Here is a 26,512-nt window from a genome sequence, read left to right as displayed (position 1 = left end):
TTCCAGTAGCATCTCGGCTAAACTGATTACTTTACTGAGTCATATAACTGATTATTCAGTTAACTACTGTCCCAATAGCATTGTAGTTATTTTCTTCTCAGAGAACTTAAAATCCCTGTCTTCTTTCTCTGGCACATACACACACACTGAACAATAAATGACAAATGTGACCAAAGTAGATTCCGTGGATTTCTCAACAACCCACCAGATGTTTGTCAAATTGTGAGCCAACCAACCTCACTGAAACTTCGTTTTCTCACGAGGGTTTCCAATCCCCATATTTTGAAGATCTCAGCTTGGAATTCTTTCCAAAGGTCACTCCCATTCGGGTGGCTTCAGCAATGGCCCATCTCGCAGGGTTTCAATCTTGCCTTCCGAGATTTCTCTCCCCTGGATGTCTGAGTACACTCAAGCGTCACCTTCCAAGCACAACTTCAGATCTTCAGCTGTGCCAAGCATAACACCACTGCTTCAAAGGGGTACCCCAATGGCGCACAGCATGGAGTCACCAACCTTCAGCTGCCTTCTTGGATCCTCAGGGCTTCTCTTAAGCCCACTTAACTTCAAGTCCGCTCACTGCAGCTCTTTTTTTAATTCAGAGCCTATTTCTCTGCTCCTTTCTTTTAACTTAACTCAACAGGACCTATTTCTGATCCCTGTCTTTGAACTTAACCTGGGATCTTCTTCTGCAACTTCTCCCTATCCCCCTCCCTGGTTTGGGAGCTTCTCCCTATCCCATTCCCGTGCCCTGCTCCCTGGGGCACCTACTTGATAATGGTGCTCAGTTTCAGGTCATCTTTTTGTACCAAAAACAAAAAAACGCTGGAAAAGCTCAGCAAGCCTTTTCCCGCATTTTATGTTCTTGTTTCAGATTTCCAGCATCCGCAGTATTTAGCCTTTGCTTTTTGCACCGTTTTGCCTTCCTTGCTTCTACGCAGGCACACAGGATTGGTTCCTGGCCTGAAGAAGGTAAAATAAACAAACTCCGCGTGCGCGGCCATTTCACAGCCGGGCACATGCGCAAAAGGCACGAGGCTCATTAGGAATTGGAGTTCCCAACATCAAAGGTAAGTACTTGAGCCATTAACACTCTTGAAACTGTTCATGCAGCATGACCTTCAGGAGAAGGGGAGAGAAACTAGGCCAATAAAAAGGTTGCACCCAACAAATGTGCAATAATTTTAAGGGCAGAAATGGAAATTCGACAAAATACCTAATTTCAGGATGGGGGAAGCCATTTAGCATTGAGATAGAGAGAAATGTCTTCAGTCAGAGGGCTGTGAATTTTTGGAATTCCCTACTGCAGCGAGCTGTGGATGCTCAGTTGAAGACTGAGATTGAGGCATTCTTGAATAATTAGAGAATCAAGGGATTTGGGGGTAGGGTGGATAAGTGGAATTGATGTCAAAGTTCAGCCGTGATATTACTGAATGGTGGAGTAGGCTTGTGGGAATGTACGGCCTACTCCTATTTTTTTATGTTCCTATGTTATTAATACTCTTAAGTACCTGTAAAATGCTCCTATATGAGGAAACAAGGCTTTGAGGGATTGTCCATTGCATAATATCACTGTTGTGCCATCTGCTCTAGCTCTAATCACTCCTGCACAGCTGGAGTAGAGATGCCGTCTGGGGGTTTCCTGGATTAAGAACTACAGCTAGAATAATATCAAATGATGACTTCTGTTGTAAATGAGTTAAGCCGTTGATGTGCTCCACAGGAATGCTCCCCCCACCTTCATCAGAGTTATAATGTATGAATAGATTCTAACAGGAATCGAGTATGGAGAGCTAACCCCAAGAGTCAGATTAAAATGACACTAAAAATAAAGCAATCTTTCTACTACGGTAAACATGACATGAATCTTAACATTTCCTGATTGAGTACTAGCGACAAGGGTATTCTTTCAATTAGACTGTCTCTGAAATTAGGCAACATGAGAGAGACTTGGTAAATTGAATGCTGGATTTATTGAGTTGCACACTTGGTCTTACCCCTTGGGGACCCAGGTTTGAATCAAACTCATTCTGATTGGTTGAATGTGTCCCTTCTCTGCTGACTATCAGGATCCCAGCAGAAACGGATCTGGGTAGCCCCGACCCAATCCTTCAAAAGCATTGGCCCACAGCAATGGCAATTGGCAACAAATGCGCCATCTTGCTCAGAGATTCCGTGATGCCTGCTAAAGGGAATGGAAAATAGAAAATGTCACCGTAGTGCAGTAGGGAATGCAAAAAGTAAGTTTGGGTGAATAATGAGGCTTTTATCTGTGTTTATATATGTTGTGCCAGACACTGATACTGAGGGCCTGAAATAAGAAACTGTCTTATTTCATCTGAACAGCACACTATCATTTCTGGCCTCAGGGCTCAGCTATTTAATGGTTGCAATAGATGTCCGTGTTTTCTGTTGCTAACATGGAAGCGGGGAATTCTAGCTTCCCCTGACATTCATTGATTCCAAAATTAGGGCATATAACATAATCAGGTGACATATTACAACAAAAAGAAAGACATCTAGATACATTAAATTCCTTCACTGTCGCTGGGTCAAAATCCTGGAACTCCGTCCCTAACAGCACTGTGGGTGTACCTATACCACAGGGACTGCAGCGGTCCAAGAAGGCAGCTTACCACCACCTTCTCAAAGGCAATTAGGGGTGGGCAATAAATGCTGGCATGGCCAACGGTGCCCACATACCCCTAAATTAATAAAAAAGGAATAAATGGGAAGGCAAAAAATTAATTCGCAAACACTAAATGACCTTGATATTAGACTGGCCCTTCTTCAGAATGATTCAGAGGGGATCAAAGTCTAAACGAGTGGTTCTCAAACTTTTTCATCTGCGGACCACTTAGGCAGGGCAAGAGACCCCACAAATCACCGACCACTTCTGCCTGCTTTTGCTTGCCACTACGAAAAATCTCATTGGAATTAATGGAAAGAATAGAGCGCTTCTGATAAGACACCAATGTGCTGATGTCTGGTTCCAAGCTGGAGAACTTCAGTCTCATGTCGGGCTCTACATTCAGCAAGTTCCCCTTCTTTCATGCAGGGTAGATGATGGCATAATGGTAAGGTCACTGGACTAGTAATACAGATGCCCAGGCTAATGCTGTGGGCACATAGGTTTAAATCCTCCCCCTCACAGCTGTTGGAATTTAAATTTAATTAATAAAATCATGGAATTCAAAGCTAGCCTCTGTAATGGTGACAATGAAACTATCATCAATTGTGATAAAAACCCATCTGGTTCACTAATGTCCTATAGGGAAGGAAATTTGCAATTTTACCCAGTCTGGCCTACTTGTGACTCCAGACCCACAGCAATGTGGCTGACTCTTAGCTGTTCTCTGAAATGGTCAAACAAGTCACTCAGTTTAAGGACAGTTAGGGATGGGCAATAAATGCTGCCCTTGCCAGTGACACCAACATCCCATGATGGGAAAAAAATAAGAAACACGTGTTGAAAATCCAATCTTGCAGTTGTATGTTGTAACAGTAATATAAATCTTGCTTATAAAGTTACATTGTTGTTGCTTGCATTTATGATGACTCGTGCTGTGCACTTGGGAACCAGTCTGGTTGTGTGATGCCACACAAGTGGTGGGGATGAGGGTTCCTGCCTGTTTTCTTGTATGGCCTCAGTTGTGGCCTTGTGTGTCAGTGACTTGCATTTTGGACAAGCCTGCGGACCACCTTGAGGACTCTCCTGGACCTCCACTAGTCTGTGGTCCGCATTGAGAACCACTGACCTAGACCTATTATTCTGTCTTAATCTGACATCCACATACATGCATCTTGCAGCAGTGAATAATGATCAAGAATGGAGCCCTGCATTTTTTTCACAGTCACTGCTGTTCTGAAACTGACCTGTGAGGGGCTGTCATGAAAATATAATAATTTTCATAACATTATTGTGATTTATTGTAAAGGTAGGTTAATAGTGGGGTTTGGATTAGTTTCTCTGTGTGAGGTTGTGTGTGGGGTGGGGGATTTAATTGAATTGCAGACAGCTAGTCTGGAGCTTTTGAGTTATCAAAAGAGAAGCTAAGTTTTAAATGCTAAATATGTAAACATGGCTGAAGTTTTAGAATGTGAGGGATGAAGAACATTTGCATTTTTAGATTAACCAGAGATGTGAATTTCAAAGAGATGGCAAGATGTTACACCTCGCCAACAAAGGCTAACCAAACAGTGTGTTTATTTTACCCAAAGAGTACTGATAATATGAACACTATGGAAGATTTATATTGTGAGAAAAGTAAAGTTGCAAAGACATATTGGGACAATGGAATTCACATTAAAAAGGGAGAAACCTATAAAAGAGATGAGGTTATGTGTCAGGAGAAGGCATTCTAAGATCTAACAAAAAGCCTCCCACCTCTACGTACCAAGCTGCTGTCTACGGGAACCGAAGCTAAGAGAATTCACTTTGAATATCATTCCAGGGTATTGTGTGCTTTACCTGGGTCTGTTGAAATCTATGTTGTTTTACTGTTGCCTTAATGGAGGTGTAACTGAGGTAGATTAATTAGGAGTTTTAGAAGTTATTATAGTAGCAATTTGTAGACCTATGTATGTGCTTCAAAACCTTTTTCTTCTCCTAATAAATGTTTAATTTAGATTTGTAAAACCCTCTAAGTCTTGGTGGGCTCATTACTACTGAATTCAAGGCACACATCTCGAAATAAAGTACAAATTGCAAACAGTTGTAGCAGCTGTTTCATGTTTCCCTCTGGGATTTGAGCTGCTCAGCATTTACCATCTGCTGTGCCATAACAGGGGCACAAGAACAATTTCTGAGATACCCTCACTCTTGCAGAGGAAAAGACTCTCCCTGCACTTATCTGCATTCTGCAGCCATCACAGCTAAAACCACAAGTTCATTATGTGGAAACCAATCTTCTTTCCATTTGAGCCCTCACAAAGTCAATCCCATATCACAAAATAAAATAGTGCTTGTCTCTCTCCTGACCACTCCTTCATGGCCTTGAGCACAACTGAATGGCATTAGAGAGACATCATACAATGTCCAACAGCACATTTGAAGCCTAGTAAGCACTGCAGGTTATTTACTGTACCATCAATCCAGAAAATCAAATCATAATGTAACTGCACGTATATTGGTTTTGAAGTGACAATAGGCTGAATTTCCAATTTAGGGGGACACTAGTGGATCGGCCACACATCATACGTCCTGTCCATTTTCAAATGAATCCAATCTATTAGAGTCCACTTTATATGCTGCTAAAGTTGAAAGGTCTTCTCATATGCATTAGTCTGCCCTTGGGTTGTGTTATTTTCTTGGTAACATTGCGTGCCCAATCGCACCCATTAGGCTATTTCAAAAGAGGAGCCTGTCATCTCATATTGTTATTAATGTTATTTCTACACTGTAGAAATAGATGCTGCTATTTCAACCCACCACCCTGAAGCCACCTTCCTTTCGTCCATTCTGAAGCTCCATTAGGAGAATGGTGTGAATTGCATTGTATATTATTAACATCAATTTTGTCCATCCTATAAGACCTTACTACACAGGAAATTAGCTTAAACCCAGTAGGAAGAATTACATTGCAGGATGTGGAAGAATGAGAATTTCTTGCCAGTTTTTTTTCCCCACTTCTGTTCTAAAAATGCTGATTTAAGAAGGGTTTATAGTGTCAGCAATTCTTTGATAGCTCTTCAAATGTGACCTTTATTCTTGTGAAAGCTTGGATATTATTTACAGCCTATTTGTCCATGGAGAATATCACAGGTCCTAAGCCTGATCTTGTCATCATTTATCTGCACCACTGCACTTTCAGTAATGTTCGCTCGATAACAGGCAGGAAGAATAATTCTAGCTGGTTTGACACCTTTCCAGCCTAGAAAGCACTGAAGTCCTTTGTGGGATCCTTACTCCACCTGGGCTGAGATCAGCTGAATCAGAACAGACTAGGAAGTGAATCTGATATTGTCCTAACTATAAGCCAAGCAGTACACTGAACCACGTGTTTACCTACGCACTCATTAGGAGGTGAATTCTTAGTAAAACACAGTCATTACAAAGGATACAGGTGACTATGAAAGAAAGAAAGACCGGCATTATAGCTAGTGCTTTTTATGACCACTGGACAATTCAGGAAGTACTTTTGAAGTGTAGCCACTGTTGTAATGTGGGGAACATGTAGGGAGTTGCATACACGGAAAGCTTCTACAACATCAAAGTGATAATGACCAGATAGTCAGTTTTTGTGATGTGGTGATGATATTCTTCCAAATGGTGCCATGGGATCTTTTACATTCACCTGAGAGGGCAGATGGGGGCCTCAATTTACCATCTTCTCCAAAAAAAAATGGCACCTCCAACAGTGCAGCATATTCCCAGTACTGCACTGGGGCTCAGCCCAGATTTTGGGACTTGAATCCACAACCTTCTGATTCAGGTGAATGTGCTGCCAACTGAGCCCAGCCTGACACCTTTTAGAGAAAATTCACATGGAGGGTGAGTCTAAGCTTTGGTGAAATGCTCATACTCACTGCAGGTTCCACACATTCATTCCCTTTGGTTTTTCCTTAACAGATGCAAAGACTCAGCATGCAATTTGTGAGTGTCTGAGCAGTATAGTATTTGAGAATATTCACAAGAATGCAACAAGACTTAATTTTGTTTAGCACTTCCCTCACTGATAAGATTTATGGCATGGCTTTTCCCCATGGCGCCAGCATTGAACTTTATTAATAAATGACATGGAAATGATGAGCCACTGGATGAAATATTAGACATATTTCTACATTTCTACATGTATCAGTTCTTTTTTACTGTGTTTACCACGAGGAAGGCTTAACAGGGGTACTTAAAGTAAGATGATCCCCCTTTTTAAAACAAGGGGCCTAAAAGTGCACAAATATCTTTTGTTTCCCATGCCCATTATGATCTCTGTTAGAACATTTTATTTTCTTGTCTTTTGTTTTACAGCAAGAGGGAACAAAATGTTTCACTCTGCCACCTTCAAAGTATCATTATCCTTTTAGCTAGAGGGGGTTCTATGTTCATAAGTAACATGCTGCATTGAAGGGGATTTGTCCCCTTCTCAAGTCTCTGTAGTGATGCAGGTAACTTTCCCCACCCTAGACAGGAAATAGAAGCAACTAAATCTGGTCATTGGGCTAATTTCCTTTTGTATATCATGCTATTACTTAACAAAACAAGAGAATGGATTAAACTTGACCCAGTGCTTTTCTGAATAGTCCCTTGAAATTTCAGGTCCTGTACAATAATATAATTGGAATCATAATCCTCCTTATTAAAATATATACAGCAAAATGATTATAATGATTAAGTTTTGTCTCCCTATGGTACCTGGCCTTTGATGCCCAAATGCAAAAATATTCATTTAAGTACTCACATACAAGGCTCAAAGGAGGGATGTATTGTAAAATTCAATTCACAATGCAAAAGTCACTGCAGGACCAGAGTGCACCAACCCTCATTAACGTCATTTTAGAAAATCATTAAAAAAAACGCTCTAGTTTTCTTATTGAGGGAAGTTGTTTGTACTGAAACGTGAAGCATTCAACCTGCTGTAAAAATTGGGATTATTGTATTAAAATTTAATAACCTCAGGTCAAAGATTCGTGAAAAAAAATCCAAAAAGATTATCTGCTTGGTTTGGGAAAATTACACACCAAAACAATGAAGATGGAAGTTTTGTTTTCCTTACGGATTTAATTTAAAGGCGTGCTCAATTTTAAGTAGGTAAGACTTCCACTGTAGATTGACAGTATGGATTGATATGCCTGAGCCTTTGTTTAAAAACTCTTATTTTCCACATAACAACGTTTCTGCAGATGAGGCACAATCTTCAACCATGGCATCAGCTAGTAATGGTCTCAGAATAATTGTGTTTCAAATTTATGAAGCTTTATTGCACGGTTACTTAATTTTCACCTCCTGGCAACTGTAAAGACCACAAAAGGCTGTTATGCTGCCGCTCTAAAATTTTCTCATTAACTCTTTCCTGTTCGCCGCACTGACCCTCGAGGTTCAAACCACGTCGGCTGCGGTTGTTACTTTTTTTATTGGCGGGCCACTTCCATTAAATGCACTGCATGTGCTGTACCCTGATTTTATTGCAGAAAACTTCCATAAAGTTCACCCAATGTGTAAGCCATTTCATGACATATAAAAGAGGCGGCAATACGGTAGCTTAAACATGACAGCGTTTTGATTTTCCAGAAAAATCTTATAATTGTCAAGCAGCCGCCCTCTTGGCTAATTGGTAAGTGCACTCAGCCTTGCAGACCATTGAGGCTTCAGGTCTGATCTCCTCTCTCTACTAGTTGAGCTTGGCAGTTGATTTTCACCCCCGCCTAAATAAAGGGAAATTTCAGCCACGACTCATGCTCCTGGTCCTTATTCAGTCACTCCTACTCTATTTTTTTTTTATTCGTTCACAGGATGTGGGCATTGCTGGCTAGGGCAACATTTATTGCCCATCCCTAATTGCCCTTGTTCAGAGGGCATTTTTAAGACTCAACCACATTGCTGTGGGTCTGGAGTCACATGTTGGCCAGACCAGGTGAGGATGACAGATTTCCTTCCCTAAAGGGCATTAGCAAATCAGATGTTTTTTTTTTTTCCTCATGGTTTCATGGTCATCATTAGATTTTTTAATTCTAGATATTTATTGAATTCAAATTCCACCATCTGTAATGGTGGGATTCAAACCCAGGTCCCCAGAGCATTACACTGGGTCTCTAGAATACTAGTTCAGTGACAATACCACTACACCACCGCCTCCCCTCTAACATCCCGTTTCAAGTAAGGACAGAATTGGGTTTGGTTTTGGAACCCCCCAGTATTCACTGTGGTAACTTTTCGTCTTCACCACATTGGTAATCTGATGGAGCAGATGGCTTGTCATTTGTAGAGCTTTCCAGAAGTGCCAAAAATCTCATTGGAGGGATTCACACAAGAAATTAGAGGAAAGAGTCCTCACATTCAAAGATTTTGGCAAAGAAAGCAAGGTTGAAGAAGGGGTATTAATTTTCAAGGAAAGATGAGTTGAGGCTGTTTTTGAAGAGGTGACTATGAATGCAACTTCTTTCATGTGGAGTTGGCATCACTGTCAAGGCAAGCATTTGTTGCCGATTCCCAATTGCTCTTGAACTGAGTGTTTTGCTAGGCCATTTCGTAGTCAACCATCTTGCTGTGGGTCTGGAGTCACATGTAGACCAGACCAAGTAAGGACGGTAGATTTCCTTCCCTAAAGGACATTAGTGAACCAGATGAGTTTTTACAGCAATCAATGATAGGTTTATGGTCACCATTACTAAGACCAGCTTTATATTCCAGATTTATTAATTAAATTTAGATTCCACCAGCTGCCATGGTGGGATTTGATCCATGTCCCCAGACCTGGGCTTTTGGATTACTAGTCTAGTGGCATTATGACTACACCACCATCTCACCATCAGGATTGATAAATGGTGACATGATGGTGTCAATCTTAGTTACAAAAAAGTCCATGAGCTCCTGACACTTATTTCTGGAGGTCAGAGGGGAGGGGTTTACAAATATAGTTGGTAATAGAGAAAATAAGCCATGTGTTATCCTTGTGCAGTATGACCCTGTAGCGTTGGATAATTTTGGTAGAGTAATGCAATAGTAACTCCCCTAGCTTCACTGCAGGTTCCAATAATTTTTACATTGGGTGGCTCGGGGATTGGCATGTGAGCACCCCAGCTGGACCTCGATTTCTGAATTGTTATATTTTGCTAAATTGCTGCTTCATAGCCATCACTCATTTTCTTTTTTGTTTGAAAGTTTCATTAAAAAAATTAACTTCCCTGAATAAGTACCCAGTATGATACTTGAGGGGTACATAGGAGATGTTTGTGAGAACTAGTACCCTTAATCCCCTGCCAAGCTGCACACCCACGTCAAACACCTACCGTGTGGGGTAGGCCAGTGTCCCACAACTCTCCAACTCTCACTAATGATTCCAAGTAGCTGGTCGTGCAGACCAGCAGTCATACCCCAGGATCTCGACTCAACAGTCATGCAATACTAAGTGGGGTGTGGGGACGTCACCTCTTCTAATGTGCACAAAGACTGGGAATGGCAGAAGATCCTAACAAGTCAGTTGGACAATGGTTCAGAAGGCAAAGACCATCAAGGTGTGTGACACACCCAAGGGCACAATCATGATGTTTAGTAAGGCAATGTGGCCAGTCACTTGTGAAGAGTCTAGGACCTCACACAGTATAAGCCCCAAAGTTAGTCATGGAAAGTCATATTTGAAGAATAGGAGATAAAGAAGATTTTGGGCACCTTACAACCAATGCTGTTGTAAATAATGAAAGGGAAAGAGAAGCTCTTGTCCAATGAAGTAGCGAACAAATTTATGACAAAGTCGATCAAAAATCACAAGAGAGGTCACCATCTGAACCTGTTACACTTAATGGAAGAGGTAGCTTCTTGAGAATAGGAACATGGAATGTAAGGACTTTATATCAGGTTGGAAAGTTTGATAACTGCATACAGCATAATTTATTTTTCATTCATGGGATGTGCGCTTCGCTGGCTGGGCCAGCATTTATTGCCCATCCATAGTTGCCCTTGAGAAGGTGGTGGGTGAGCTGCCTTCTTGAACCGCTGCAGTCCATGTGGTGTAGGTACACCTACAGTGCCATTAGGAAGGGAGTCCTGTAATTTTGACACAGCGACAGTGAAGGAACGGCAATATAGTTCCAAGTCAGGATGGTGAGTTACTTGGAGGGGAACCTCCAGTGGTGGTGCTCTCATCTATCTGCTGCTCTTGTCCTTCTAGGTGGTAGTTGTCATGGGTTTGGAAGATGCTGTCTAAGGAGACTTGGTAAATTCCTGTAGTGCATCTTGTAGATGGTACACACTGCTGCTACTGTGTGTCAGTGGCGGAGGAAGTGAATGTGTGTGGATGTGTTGCCAATCAAGCGGGCTGCTTTGTCCTGGACCGTGTCCAGCTTCTTCAGTGTTGTGGGAGCTGCACTCATCCAGCAAGTGGGGAGTATTCCATCACACTCCTGACTTGTGCCTTGTAGATGGTGGACAGGTTTTGGAGAGTCAGGAGGTGAGTTACTCGTCGCTTGATTCCTAGCCTCTGACCTGGATAGACATTATTGACTTTTAGGACTTGCAGAAGCAACATGGTTAGAATCTGGTCAGATAGAAAAGAAGAATCATGTGCTTTACTTCATGGGAGGTGAGGAACAAAGGAACGGAGTAGGAATCATAGTAAACATAAGGTACAAGGTTACTGGCCAATCTCAGAAAGAACGATCATGATTAAGATTGCATGAAAGCCTTTTGTTCTGGTTGTCATACAAGTTTATGCCCCAACACATGATCACAGAGAGCAGGAAATAGAAGCATTTTATGATGACATTCTGGAGTGTTATGATCAAATTAAATCAACTGATGTGGCAATTGTAATGGGAGACTTAAATGGTAAAATTAGTGGAGAAACATAAGGAATGCATGTTGGTCAATATGGCCTTGGATCGAGAAATGAAAGAGGAGGGAGGCTGATACAATTTTGTCAAGAAAATGATCTGATGGTGATAAGCACCTACTTTAAGTAGCCAAAAAGAAGACTGTACACTTGGAGAAGTCCAAGCAACGTGTATAACAATCAAATAGATTATGTGATGGTGAAACAATGTTTTAGAAACAGTATAAAGAACATTCATATGTATCCTGGCATGGACATAAATTCAGATCATTGTCTCCTTGTGACAAAAAATAATCTGCAACTGAAAATACCCAGAAAGAAAAAGATGTGGGACCATTTAGACCTTGACCTGTTGAAGGATGACAGCATCAGAGAGGTATTCATTCTTAAAGTAAAAATGAGAGTGAACGTCTCAGTTATTGAGGAATCAGGACAAATAGTGGTCCCAGAACAAGAAATAGAAAGGAAATGGAAAAACATGAGAGTATACAACATACTGCAAAGGAAAAGTACCAGAATAGATAAGAAAAAGAGAGGATGACAGATGAGATATTGATGACGATAGAAAGGGAAAAGAAAAGACACACACCCGAGTATGATGAAATTGAAAAGGAAATGAAGAATGAATGTAGACAGGATAAAGAGAAATGGTATAATGAGATGTGTGATGAAGTATTGGAGCTGGAAAGAAATCCCAAAATATGAGTTCTGCACCAGAAGGTGAAACCTTTGACAGATAGAAAAAAAGGGTTAACAACAGATTGTGGGTGCATAAAAGGCAAAAGATGGTAAAATATTGTTTGAAAGGGATGGAGTACCAAAAGGATGGACTGAATACATAAGTAAATTGTATGATGATCCAAATTGAGAAATCACTCAAGACATCAAGGCAAACGATAGACCAAGCATTATGATACCAGAAGTAAAGAATGCTTTGAAGTTGATGAGTACAGGAAAAACTCCAGGCATAGATGAAGTAACAACAGAACATCTAAAAGCCCTTGGAGAAACAGAATTAGAAGTGATAACAGGAATTTATGATCAAATATATGCCAAAGGAAACATGCCAAGTGACTTGAGACATTCAGTATCCATTAAGTTACCAAAGAAACCTAAAGCAATGGAGTGAAATGGTTTTAGAACTATAAGCTTAATGAGCCATCTCATTAAAGTGATCTTAAAAATCATAATAGAAAGAAATAATAACATATTTGAAGCAGAAATTAGTGAAATGGAGGCTTTTGACCTGGAGTAGGAATAAGAGAAAATATTTAAGCTATGAACAATCTTCAGTAATATCTAGAAATAAACAAGAACATTTACATATGCTTCGAAGACTATGAAAAAACTTTTGATCGTGCTTATTACCAAAAGTTAATAGATGTGGTGTTGAAATGTGACATTGACAGTAAAGATGTGAAATTTATCCAGAGCCTCTATCCAGAACAAATAGCAAGAATCAGGCTAGAAGATGGACAATCATGTTTCAAGTGAAAAGAGGAGTAAGACAAGGCTGTGTACTGTCACCAAAACTATTCAATCTATACACAGAACAAATATTCAGAGAATTAGATGTACTTCCAAGAGTCAAAATTGGAGACAAGAACATAACAAATTTGTGTTACTCTGATGATTCAGCTCTACTTGCAGAATCAGAAGGGGCCCTACAAAATAGCATAGATCAAGTCAAATTTAGAAGTTTAGAATATGGATTAAGTACAAACACCAAAAAGACGGAAACAATGGTAATTAGAAGGAATAGCGTGAAAATTGAAGTCGATGGTGTCACACTTGAACAAGTAGATAGCTTTGTCTATTTAGGACAAATGATAACAGATGATGGCAGATGCGACACAGAAGTTAGAAGAAGAGTAGAGACAGCCAAAAGTAATTTTGTGAAGGTGAAGGACAGATCTCAGTGTATATGTACATAAGTCATTGAAGATGGCAGAGCATGTTGAGAGAGCAGTGAATAAAGCATTTTAGGCTTTATGAATAGGGCGTTGAGTACAAAAGTAAGGAGACCATGTTGAGCTTGAATAAGACATTAGTTAGGCCTTATCTGGAGTACTGAGTCCAGTTCTGGGCGCCATACTTAAGGAAGGATGTGAAGGCATTGGGGAGAGCACGGAGGAGATTCACAAGAATGATTCCAGGGATAAAGAACTGTAGTATGAGGATAGATTGGAGAGGTTGGGACTGTTTTCCTTGGAGAAAAGAAGGCTGAGAGGAGACTTGATAGAGGTATTCAAGATCCTGAGGGGTATGGACAAGGTAAATACTGGAAACTGTTCCCACTCAAGAGAGCACCAAGAACTAGAGGGCACAAATTCAAACTAATTGGCAAAAGGAGTAAAAGTGGTGTGAGGAAAAATGTTTTCACCCAGAGGGTAGTTGGAATCTGGAACAAACTTCCTGAGAGAGTGGAGGAGGTGGGTTCAATCGAAGTATTCAAAAGGGAATTGGATTGCCATCTGAAAAGAAAGAATATGCAAGGTCATGGGGATAAGGCAGGGGAGTGGGACTAGGTAAAATGCCCGTTCATAGAGCCAGCGTGGAGCTGGTCTGCTGAATGGCCTCCTCCTGCACTGTAAAGATGATTCAAAAAGGGAGCAAGATAAAAAACAGCTAACTATAAGCCAGTTTGCTTAACATCCATTATTGGGAAAATGTTAGAGTTTATTATAAGGGATGTAATAGCAAAGGATTTGGAAATGCATAATATAATCAAGCAGAGTCAGCATGGCTTCATGAAGGGGAAATCATGCCTGACAAATTTATTCCCTGAGGAGGTAACAAGCAAGAAAGATAAGGGGGAACCCGTAGTTGTAGTATATTTGGATTTCCAAAAGGCGTTCGATAAGGTACTGCACATAAGGCTACTTAATAAGATAAGAGTGTTGGGGGTAGTATATTAGCATGGATAGACGATTGGCTAACTAATAGAAGACAGAGATTTGGGATGGGGAGGCATTTTCAGGATAGCAGCCTGTAACTAGTGGAGTGCTGCAGGGATCAGTGCTGGGGCCACAATTATTTACAATATATAAATGACTTAGATGAGGGAAGTGAATGTGCTATCACCAGGTTTGCAGATGACATAAAAATAGATGGGAAGGCAAGTGGTGAGGATGACACAAAGAGTCTGCAGAGGGATATAGACAGATTAAGTGAGTGGGCAAAAACTTGACAGATGGAATATAATGTGGGAAAATGTGAGGTTGTGCACTTTGGCAGGAAGAATCGAGGAGCTGAATATTATTTAAATGGAGAAAGATTGTTAAAGCTGCAGGACAGAAGGATTTGGGGGTCCTCATGCATGAATCCCAAAAAGCTAACATAAAAGTTCAGAAGGTAATAGGGAAGGCAAGTGGAATGTTGGCCTTTATTTCAAAGGGAATGGAGTATAAAAATAGGGAAGTCTTGCTAAAACTATACAAGCCACTAGTTAGACCTCATCTAGAATACTGTGAACAGTTTTGTTCCCCTTATCTAAGGAAAGATATACTGGCATTGGAGGCAGTCCAGAGAAGGTTCACTAGGTTGATCCTGGGTATGGAGGAATTTTCTTATGAGGAGAGGTTGAGTAGGTTGGGCCTGTACTCATTGGAGTTTAGAAGAATGAGAGGCAACCTTATTGGAACATATAAGATTCTTAGGGGAATTGACAGGGTAGATGGTGGGAGGTTGTTTCCCCTTGTGGGAGAGTCTTGGACCAGAGGGCATAACCTCAGAGTAAGGGGTCGCCCATTTAAAACAGAGATGAGGAGGAATTTCTTCCTTCAGAGGGTAGTGAATCTGTGGAATTCTTTACCGCAGAGGGCTATGGAGGTTGGGTCGTTAAGTATATTCAAAGCTGAGATAGGCAGAGTTTTAATCAATAAGGGAATCAAGGGTTATGGGGAAAAGGCAGGAAAGTGGAGTTGAGGATTATCAGATCAACCATGATGATCATTGAATGGTGGAGCTGACTCAAAGGACCGGATAGCCTACTTCTGCTCCTAAGTCTTATGGTCTTAAAGATTCTGTGGTTTTGTGTTGACAACAAGGAAACTCAAGCTTGTAACAGGAAAAAACTCATAAGTTTTTTTTATTCATTTACGGGATGTGGGCATTGCTGGCTAGGCCAGCGTTTATTGCCCATCCTTAATTGCCCTTGAGAAGATGGTAGTGAGCTACATTTTATCCACTTTCCTGTATGCCTCAGAAACCTGAACAAAAAATAAAGACCTGTGGAAGAAAATAGAGGCCTTTGAAATGTGGATGCTAAGATGTATGCTAAAAATTCCATATACAGACCATAAGACCAATGAAGAGGTACTTGAAATTGCAAGAGCAAAAAGAACTCTTAAAAAGTGACCATGCAGAAAAGAAAATGGCAGTATGTCAGCCGTTTGAACAGAGCTGAAGAGCTACAGAGATCTCTTCTAGAGGGCAAGGTGGAGGTCAGCAGAAAGAGGGGACAACCTAAGCATAGTTGGATGATAGATGTCACAGAGCGGTTGCAGATGAGCTACAGTGGATGTGAGAGGATGTTGCAAGACAGACGAGCATGGCAAACCAGGAGAGCAGATCTCCTGGCATCAGTAGCTAAAAGCAGCAGCAGCATAATACTTGAGAAGAGGTTACTGATTTCCATGTGTCCCATATTTCAGTTCCTTGGTTGTGTTCCCTGGGGGGGTACAAATATATAAAGAACGTAATTAATTTTGCTTTTTCTCCTGAGTGAAGCAGGTAATAAATATACTCAAATTTCTAATTCCTGCCAGACTCACCTGATGGGGCATTTGGTTCTTTCAATAAATTTAATAAAATGTCTAGATTAGTTATCTTAAGAGTCGTCTTAAGATTTCCTCAACACAGAGAAGAGGCAAATCTCAAAGTAAAAATAGTTGCAAATCTAACGACTTATCTAACAACTTATCTTGTTGATTAAACCAGCATTATATTGACTAAATAAATACCTTAGTTGTATATAGCTGTAATGTTTGTTACTGGTAATTTTTTTTTTATTCGTTCATGGGATGTGGGCATTGCCAGCTGGCCAGGCATTTATTGCCCATCCCTAATTGCCCTTGAGAAGATGGTGGTTAGCTGCCTTCTTGAACCGCTGCGAATGATGTGGTGTGGGTCTACCCACAGTGCTGTTAGGGAGAGAGTTTCAGGATTTTGACCCAGCAACAGTGAAGGAACATCAGTATATTTCCAAGTCAGGATGGTGAGTAGCTTGGGAAGGAACTTCCAGGTCGTGGTATTCCAATGTATCTGCTGCCCTTGACCTCTAGAGGGTAGCAGTTCTGGGTTTTGAAGGTGCTGTCTAAGGAGTGTTTGTGAGTTGCTGCAGTGTAGATGGTACACACTGCGGGCACTGTGCATCGGTGGTGGAGGGAGTGAATATTTGTGGATGGGGTGCCAATCAATTGGGCTGCTTTGTCCTGGATGGTGTCAAGCTTCTTGAGTGTTGATGGAGCTGCACTCATCCAGGCAAGTGGAACATATTCCATCACACACCTGACTTGTGCCTTGTAGATGGTGGACAGGATTTGGGGAGTCAGGAGGCGAGTTACTCGTCCCAGGATTCCTAGCCTCTGACCTGCTCTTGTAGCCACATTATTTATATGGCTAGTCCAGTTCAGTTTCTGGTCAATGGTAACCCCCAGGATGTTGATAGTGGCGGATTCAGCGATGGTACTGCCATTGACTGTCAAGGGATGATGGTTAGATTCTCTCCTGTTGGAGATGTTCATTTCCTGGCACTTGTGTGGCGCGAATGTTACTTGCCACTTGTCAGCCCAAGCCTGGATGTTGTCCAGGTCTTCCTGCATTTGGACATAGACTGCTTCAGTATCTGAGGAGTTGTGAATGGTGCTGAACATTGAGCAATCATCAGGGAACTTCCCCACTTCTGAACTTATGATGGAAGAAAGGTCATCAATGAAGCAGCTGAAGATGTTGGGCCTAGGACACTACCCTGAGGAATTCCTGCAGTGATGTCCTGGAACTGAGACGATTGACCTCCAACAACCACAACCATCTTCCTTTGTGCTAGGTATGACTCCAACCAGTGAAGAGTTTTCCTCCTGATTCCCATTGGCTCCAGTTTTGCTAAGGTTCTATGATGCTACACTCAGCCAAATGCTGCCTTGATGTCAAGGGCAGTCAATCTCACCTCACTTCTGGAGTTCAGCTCTTTTGTCCATGTTTGAACCAAGGCTGTAATGTGGTCAGGAGCTGAGTGGCCCTGGCAGAACCCAAACTGAACATCAGTGAGCAGGCTATTGCTGAGCAAGTGCCACTTGATAGCTACTGTTGATGACCCCTTCCATCACTTTACGAATGATCAGTGGACTGACGGGACTGTAATTGGCCGGGTTGGATTTCTCCTGCTTTTTGTGGACAGGACATATCTGGACAATTTTCCACATTGCTGGGTAGATGCCTGTGTTGCAGCTGTACTGGAACAGCTTGGCTTGGGGCGCAGTAAATTCTGGAGCACAAGTCTTCAATACTATTGCTGGAATATTGTCAGGGCCCATACCCTTTGCAATATCTAGTGCCTTCAGCCATTTCTTGATATCACATGCAGTGAATCGAATTGGCTGAAGACTGGCATCTGTGATGCTGGGTACCTAAGGAGGAGGACAAGGTGGATCATCTACTGGGCATTTCTGGCTGAAGACTATTGCAAATGCCTCAGCTTTATCTTTTACACTGATGTTCTGAGCTCCCCTCTAATTGAAGCTGGGTATATTGTTGGAAGCAAAAATAAAAATACCTGGAAAAACTCAGCAGGTCTGACAGCATCTGCGGAGAGGAACACAGTTAACGTTTTGAGTCCATATGACTCTTCAACAGAGCTAAGGAAAAATAGAAAAGAGGTGAAATATAAGCTGGTTTAGAGGTGGGGTGGGTAGCTTATATTTCACCTCTTTTCTATTTTTCCTTAGTTCTGTTGAAGAGTCTTACGGCCTCGAAACGTTAACTGTGTTCCTCTCCACAGATGCTGTCAGACCTGCTGAGTTTTTCCAGGTATTTTTATTTTTATTTTGGATTTCTAGCATCCCCAGTTTTTTGCTTTTATAATGTTGGACGCTCCTCCTCCATCAGTTGTTTAGTTGTCCACCACCATTCACGACTGGATGTGGCAGGACTGCAGAGCTTAGATCTGAGGTTGTGGGATCGCTTAGCTCTGTTTATCGCTTGATGCTTATGCTGTTTGGGATGCAAGTAGTCCTGTGTTGTTGCTCCACCAGGTTGACACCTCATTTTTAGGTATGCCTGGTGCTGCTCCTAGCATGAGCTCCTGCAATATTCATTGAATCAGGGTTGATCCCCTGGCTTGGTGGTATTGGTCAAGTGGGCGTATGCCGGCCTTGAGGTTACAGATTGTGGTTGAGTACAATTCTGCTGCTGCTGATGGCCCACAGCACCTCATGGTTTCCCAGTCTCGAAATCTATCCCATTTAGCACAGTGGTAGTGCCACACAACACGGTGGAGGGTATCCTCAATGTGAAGATGGAACTTCATCTCCACAAGGACTGTGCGGTGGTCACTCCTACGAATACTGTCATGGACAGATGCATCTGCGGCAGGCACGTTGGTGAGGATGAGGTCAAGTATACTTTTCCCTCTTGTTGGTTCCCTCATGTCCTGCAGTAGATCCAGCCTAACAGCTATGTCCTTTAGGACTCAGCCAGCTCAGTTTGTACAGGTGCTACCAAGCTACTCTTGGTGATGGACATTGAAGTCCCCCAACCAGAGTACATTCTATGCCTTTTCCACCCTCAATGCTTCCTCCAAATGGTTTTCAACATTGAAGAGTACTGATTCATCAGCTGAGGGGCGAGGTGGGGGGAGGGATGCGGTATGTGGTAATCAGCAAGAAGTTTTCTTTCTCATGTTTGTAGAGTCGATATTGAGGACTCCCAGGGCAACATCCTCCCAAATGTATACCATTGTGCTGCTAATTCTGCTGGGTCTGTCCTGCTGGTGGGACAGGACATACCAGGGATGGTGAAGGTGGCGTCTGTAAGTATGACTATATCAGGCTGTTGCTTGATTAGTCTGTGTGGGCCATACCCCCCAAAAGTTAGTCAGGAGGCCTTTGCAGGGTCGGCAGGGCTGAGTTTACCATTGTTATTTCTGGTGCCTAGGTAAATGCCTAGTGGTGCATCCAGTTTAATTCCGTTTTAGTGACTTTGCAACGGTTTGACACATTTCAGAGTCAGCCACATTATTGTGGGTCTGCAGTCACATTTAGGACAAGGTAAGAAAGGCAGATTTCTAAAGGGCACTAGTGAACCAGATGGGTTTTTGCGACTCTCACTTTTAATTCCAGATTTTTATTGAACTCAAATTCCACCATCTGCTATGGTGGGATTTAAACCCAGATACCCAGAGCATTACCCTGGATCTCTGGATTTCAATCCAGTGATAATAACACTACCCCGCTGCCTCCCCTCATATGTGAATGTAATATACACTGTATGTTTCTCTAGTGCTACCCCAGAACCTCCATAGAAATGTGCTTTGTGAACACAATGGATGGGTGTTGGGATAACATGGGCCAATATTGAATCAGCCACCCCCTATACATCTTGCCGTTCCATTGAACGAAATGCAAATGAAAATTGGTCGAGATATTTAACAGGTGGCTGACCCAATATTGGTCATGTTACACAACTATCCAAAGTCAAAATTACCCCCAATGCATTTACTCTGGGTAACTACTTCTAATAACCTAACATTTCTAATTTACCTTTGTTTACATATTGTTCACTTTTAAAATCTCTAACAAAGCTAAATTGGCAAAAGTGTGACCTGTTAGCACTGGTTTACTAGTCTTCTGTAACATGTAGTGGGATTGTATTCTATTTTAATAGCCAGGTAGTGAAGGATAGAACAGGAGCCTAATCTACACACAGTTATAAACTTTTATTTACGGAGAGACACCGTACAAGCATAGACTTCTGAACCAACCACCACAATTTCAGTCTGCTCCTATATACTCCTCTTGAGGAATGAAATCAACAAATTAAACAAATAATCAGTAAGGGGTGACAGTCCCTGGTGGGGCACAGTAACTAACACAAAAACGTGAAAGGAAACTTACAAAATTAAATCAAAATGTCAGTTCCAGGGTTGATGATGCGCCCCAGCCCCCGCAGTGCCCACCGATCACAGAAGGCCTCTAGCCGGTGGACACCGCGTGCTCCCTCTCCAGGGCCACCCAGCCATGAACATAGATGTGGAAGAGGAGCAGGCAGTCGGACCAGATGACCCCCTCGGCTGCCTGCTGCCTGCTGCCTGGACCTATTGATGGCCACCTCAATTCCTCAGAACATGAAGAGGACACACCAACAGAGGTTAGGCATTGGGGGAAGAAGGTGGTATAGTGGTAATGTGGTAATGTTACTGGACTGGTAATCCAGAGACCAAGGTTAATGCTTTGAGGGCATGGGTTCACATCCCACCATATCAGCTGATTAAGTTTGAATTCAATTAAAGAAACAAATCTGGAATTGAAAGCTAGTGACGGTGAACATGAAAGTATCATACATTGTTGTAAAAACTCATCTGGTTCACTAATTGGAATCTGCCATTCATACGTGGTCTGGCCGACATGTAACTCTAGATCCATAGTAATGTGCTTTACTCTTAACTGCCCTCTGAAATAACTTAGTAAGCAACTCAGTTCAAGGGCAATTAAGGATGGGCAACAAATGCTAGTGATGTCCACCAAATTCCAGTGATGTCCACATCCCATCAAAAGAATAAAAAGAGGGGAAATAGAAAGTAGACTCAACCCCATGCTACTTGTGTAGTTCCTATTAGCTATCCCAAATTCTGTAGTGTAAAGGGGTAATGTAAATACACTGCCTACATCATCAGTGATGTAATATCAGATGACAAGAGAGTTTGCTCAGAGATGGTTTTGTGTGAAGCTTCGTGCTTAGCCTTATCCTGTTCATAGTTAGAAGAATGTTTAATACAAGTTAGTTCATCGACAGCCTTGCCTCCAGCAACCTCTGTCGATCCTAACCAAAGACAACTTTAGCTAAGACCCACAACAATGAAAGCAGATGGTGTCAGCAGTAAAGATAGTGGAAAAAGCACAAGTAAATGGCCCACTGAGTGAAAAATCAGTGAGCAAAACAACTGCAAGGAGAGGTCAGCACAGGAACAAATGCCAACAGAACTCGAAGAAAGGCTAGAGCGAAGAAAAGCCATGAACAACATTTTAGCCTTACCAGACTGCTTTGCACACATGGTAGGCCTGGATCAAGCCAAGAAGTGGCAGAACTGGCGTGGTAGGTTTACCAGGTGCAGAACCGCTTCGGGGCTAGCAGAGGAATCTAGCAAGGAACAGGTCAGTACCCTTCTCTATGCCATAGGTGATAGTGCAGATGATGCAATGTTTGAACAGGGCATAAACGAAGATGCTATAAAAGCTTTTGATACATATTTCAGCCTTAGAAGAAACATAATCATGGGAAGGGCAAAGTTCAATAGATGTACCCAAAGAGTGGGAGAGTGCATAGATTCCTTCATTAATGATTTATATTGACTAGCTGAGGATTTTGAATATGGAACCACAAGAGATCAATTAATTCAGGATTGTATTGTTGTAGGAGTCTTCGAGGAGACTTGATCAGATTTTCGACAGTCAAGGGAGGATTTGACCTTATCAAAGGCTGTGCCGTTAACAAGGCAGGCAGAAGTGAGTAAGCAAACTTGTGTATTTATTTGAGGTAATAGCGAGATTTTGTGGAGAAAAACAATTGACACAGTGCCGTTTATAGGACACAGAAGTAGCAGCACCCTTATTTAAAAACCGGGAAAGAGTGAAGAGGGCATGGTAGCCGCTGTTACACAGTGTTCTTGCAGTGGCAGGAAAAGGCTGCAGCGGTGCAAAGAGTGTCCCATCAAAAATGCGGAGTGCCATTCCTTTAAAAGGAGAGTACATTTTAAAGCTGTATGCCACAGCAAAAAGCTCCTAACAGAAATTTAAGGAGAAACCATTAAAGTTTGTACCATTCAAGAAATTGAAGATGTAAAAGACAATAACGTGCCACTCTTGGGAGAAATTACAGGATCAAATGTGAACTATTGGAGTGCAGACATTGTGGTCAATGGACATAAAAAAAACTTCAAATTAGCTACTGGAGCAGGAGTTTCAGTCCTTTCAGACACAGAACAGTGGCTAAAACAAGATTTCCTCTAGCCATTGACCATACTGCTCCACAGTCCAAGAGGCATTCAACTGAAGGTCAAGGGACAGTTGACTGTTACACTTTATTACAAAGGAAAAAAATCACAGAAACTTTGTATGTGATATAAAACCAAAAGTGTTCACCATTAAATCGAAAAGTTTGCACAAATCTACAATTCATCCATAAAGTGGACAAATTGGAAAGCCAAGACAAACCAAAAGAATTCAGAACAGATTTTCCCAATTTATTTAGAGGTCACAGGAGGCTATATATCATGTTGAGATCAGATGTCAAACCAGTGTGTTTGTTTGCCCCAAGGAAAGTTCCTCACCCACTTTAACCGAAGGCGAAGCAAGAAATTGTGTCATTGCTGCATGAGGGAGTCACCTCACCTGTAATGAAACCTACAAATTGGTGTTCAGATATGGTTCCAGTATCAAAACCAAACACATCACTGCAAATATGTGTTGACCTCACACAGTTGAAGCATTGGAAAGGGAGATCCACCCAATGGCGTCTGTGGATGAGGGTCTGGCAAGGCTAGAAAAAAGCACAATTTGTACCAAACTGGATGCATACAGTGGCTTTTGGCAACTACCTTTGGATGAGGAATTTAAACTATTGACAACATATGTTACACCGTTTGGGAGACATTGCTTCAATCGACTACCCTTTAGTATTACATCAGCACCGGAGGATTTTCAGAGGATGATGAGGGCATTTTAGAAGGATTATGAGGTCATCTGCAACATGGATAATATCCTGATCGACGGGTCTACTACATTGGAGCATGATGCCAGAGCGAGAGCAGTGTTGCAATGCTTGCAAGAAGCAGGACTAACTCATAATAATAAATATGAGTTCTTGCAACCAACCATTAAATTTCTGGGACACATCATTCACACATCAGGCATCAGATTGATCCTCAAAAAAACCAAGGCAATCAAAGATTTTCCATCACCTCACAATGTCATGGAGCTTCAGCCGTTCATGGGAATGGTCAATCAAGCAGGAAAGTTATCTGGCACGTGTAAATGAACCACTCTGACAATTGCTTTAGCAAGACCAAGTGTAGTGTTGGGGAGAACATCAATACATTTCACTCATAAGGATGAAAGAGATGCTCATTTCACCAGACATATTGGCGCTGTGATTCAGAACTACCTACGATAGTTGCCACAGATGCATTATTGACTGGATTAGGAACAATATTCTTTCAAATTCAGAGAGATGGTAACACAGACCAGTGTACTACTCATCTCAATTACTGACTGAAATGGAACAAAGATACTCTGTAATTGAAAAAAGCATTAGTAGCCACATGGGCTTGTGCCAAGTTGCCAATTACATCTTAAGTCTAAAGTTTACCTTCGAAACAGTCCACAAACCATTGGTTACCCTATTTAATGCTAAAGAATTAGCAAAGATACCACCAAGCGTCCCGAGGTTTCGCTTGAGATTGATGAGATTCGATGCTGGAACTGAGTATGTCCAAGGAAAACAACAATCTATAGTGGACGCATTGTCATACATTCTTGTTGACAAGCCAGAACAAGAGGACATAAATTTTGTCAAAGATGTGGAGTCCTATACTTCACAGAATCACCGAATATTTACAGTGCAGAAGGAGGGCATTCAGCCCATCGAGTCTGCACTGGCTCTCTGAAAGAGCATTCTACCTAGTCCCACTCCCCTGTCTTATCCCCATAATCCTGCATATTCTTTCTTTTCAAGTAATAATCCAATTCCTTTTGAATACCTCGGTCGAATCTGCCTCTACCATCCTCTCAGGAAGTTCGTTCCAGACTCCAGCCACTCTCTGGGTGGAAAAATATTTTCCTCATATCACTTTTACTCCTTTTGCCATTTATTTTGAATCTGTACCCTCTAGGTCTTGAAGCTATCATGAGTGGGAACAGTTTCTCACTATTTACCCTGTCCATATCCCTCAGGATCTTGAATGCCTCTACCAAGTCTCCTCTCAGCCTTTTTTTCTCCAAGGAAAACAGTCCCAACCTCTCCAATCTATCCTCATAGCTACAGTTCTTTATCCCTGGAATTATTCTTGTGAATCTCCTCTGTACTCTCTCCAATTCCTTCACATCCTTCCTCAAGTATGGCACCCAGAACTGGACACAGTACTCCAGATGAGGCCTAACTAGTGTCTTATACAAGTTCAACATGACCTCCTTACTCTTGTACTCAATGCCCCTATTAATAAAGTCTAAGATATTATATGCTTTATTCACTGCTCTCTCAACATGTTCTGCCATCTTCAATGACTTATGTACATTTACACCAAGGTCCCCCTGTTCCTGCACCTTCTTTAGAGTTTCTCTCTTTATTTTATACCGTCTCACCATATTCTTCCTACCAAAATGAATCACCTCACACTTCTCTGCGTTGACCTTCATCTGCCACTTGACCACAAAATTTCGACCAGCAATAGCAAATGAAATTCAAAATGCACAAAAAGCAGATGAAGAATGTGCTCAAATTCTCTAATACTGCATCAAATGATGGCCAGAATACATTCCAAATAATTTCACCCTGAAGCAATGCTTGGCAACGAAGGCATCTCGGTGTCGTGGATGACTTTGCAGTTTTGTGATGAGAGATTGGCCCGCTCGCCGAAGTGTAAAATGACGGGGGCTGACATCGGGCGGAACTCCGGACGTCACCCCACCCCGTTTAAATTTTCAGGAAGGCAGAGGCGCAGCAAAATCAGCTGTGGGCCCGCCGACCTGTCAATGGCTACTTGAGGCCATCGACAGGATCAATTAAGCAATTAAAGGACCTGCCCGTCCAACCTTAAAGTTGGCGGGCAGGCCAGGAGCCCCGGCGGCAACTAGAAAAAGCATGAAAACTCATCCACAGGCAGTGTCACATGAGGGGACATATAAGAGAATTCTTTTTTCTCTATTTTTAATATTTTTAAAAGTAGAGGTGAACTCCCTGAGGCTGCACTTAGCCTCAAGGAGATGAGTGCACTCTTTCGTACGCATGCGCGAAAGTGCGCACTCTGGATTTTAGGGATTCCCCCCCGCCCACACAGGGAGCTCATAGCGCTTCCCTGCGGATGTCACGCTGGGCGGGCCTTAATTGGCCCACCCACGATTGGGTCAGCTCCGCCCGCCCGACAAACGAATAATTCAGCCCCTGGAGTTTGGTGAGGTGGGCGGGTGTGGCAGTGGGGGGGAAAGGAGGTATTCATTTCCTTTTTCTATCTTTCTCAGTCATTAGGAATTGGTTCTTGCTCTACTATAAGGAAAGGAGCTAGTTGTTTGGTGAGTATCTGGTGAGTGGCTAAGGTCTATTCTATTTCTAAAGTTTAAAATAATAGACAAATTGGTGGCCAAGTTAATAATTATGTAAAAAGCAACATAAATAAGTGAATAATATAATTAAATAATTATTTAAAACACATTAAGGATGGCAGGATAGGTGATGTGTCAAGGTTGCAAAATATGGGAGCTCCTGTATAACACTGTGATCCAGGGCAAACAAATCAGCAATGTTTGCAGCTTGAGGAACTTCGGCTCAGAGTCATTGAGCTGGAGACTGCGCTGCAGACTCAGCAATACATCAGGGAGGGGGTAAGTTACCTGGATGCTTTATACCAGGATGCAGTCACACCACTTAGGATAGGGTTTCCTAATTTAGTTTGTGGTCAGGGGCAGAAAGTTGTGACTGTGACTGAGGCAAGTAAGGGGACCCAGAGGGCAAGAGTGCGGGAGCACGAGCCTCTGCAATTATCCAATAGGTTTGAGGTTCTCTTAGCTTGTTTGGATGAGAGTGGGGGCTGCAGGGTGGATGAA

General features: G+C 42.0%; 1 protein-coding gene across 1 annotated transcript in view; it reads left to right on the top strand.

Moving 5' to 3' along the window:
- igsf9bb (immunoglobulin superfamily, member 9Bb) overlaps positions 1-26,512 on the top strand; it is a 676,902-nt gene that overhangs the window by 311,969 nt on the left and 338,421 nt on the right. The gene's annotated exons all lie outside the window — the stretch shown is intronic.

This window comes from Cetorhinus maximus, chromosome 2, assembly GCF_964194155.1.
Source record: "Cetorhinus maximus chromosome 2, sCetMax3.hap1.1, whole genome shotgun sequence".
Classification (NCBI taxonomy): domain Eukaryota; kingdom Metazoa; phylum Chordata; class Chondrichthyes; order Lamniformes; family Cetorhinidae; genus Cetorhinus; species Cetorhinus maximus.
This window is presented reverse-complemented; position numbering and strand designations above follow the sequence as displayed.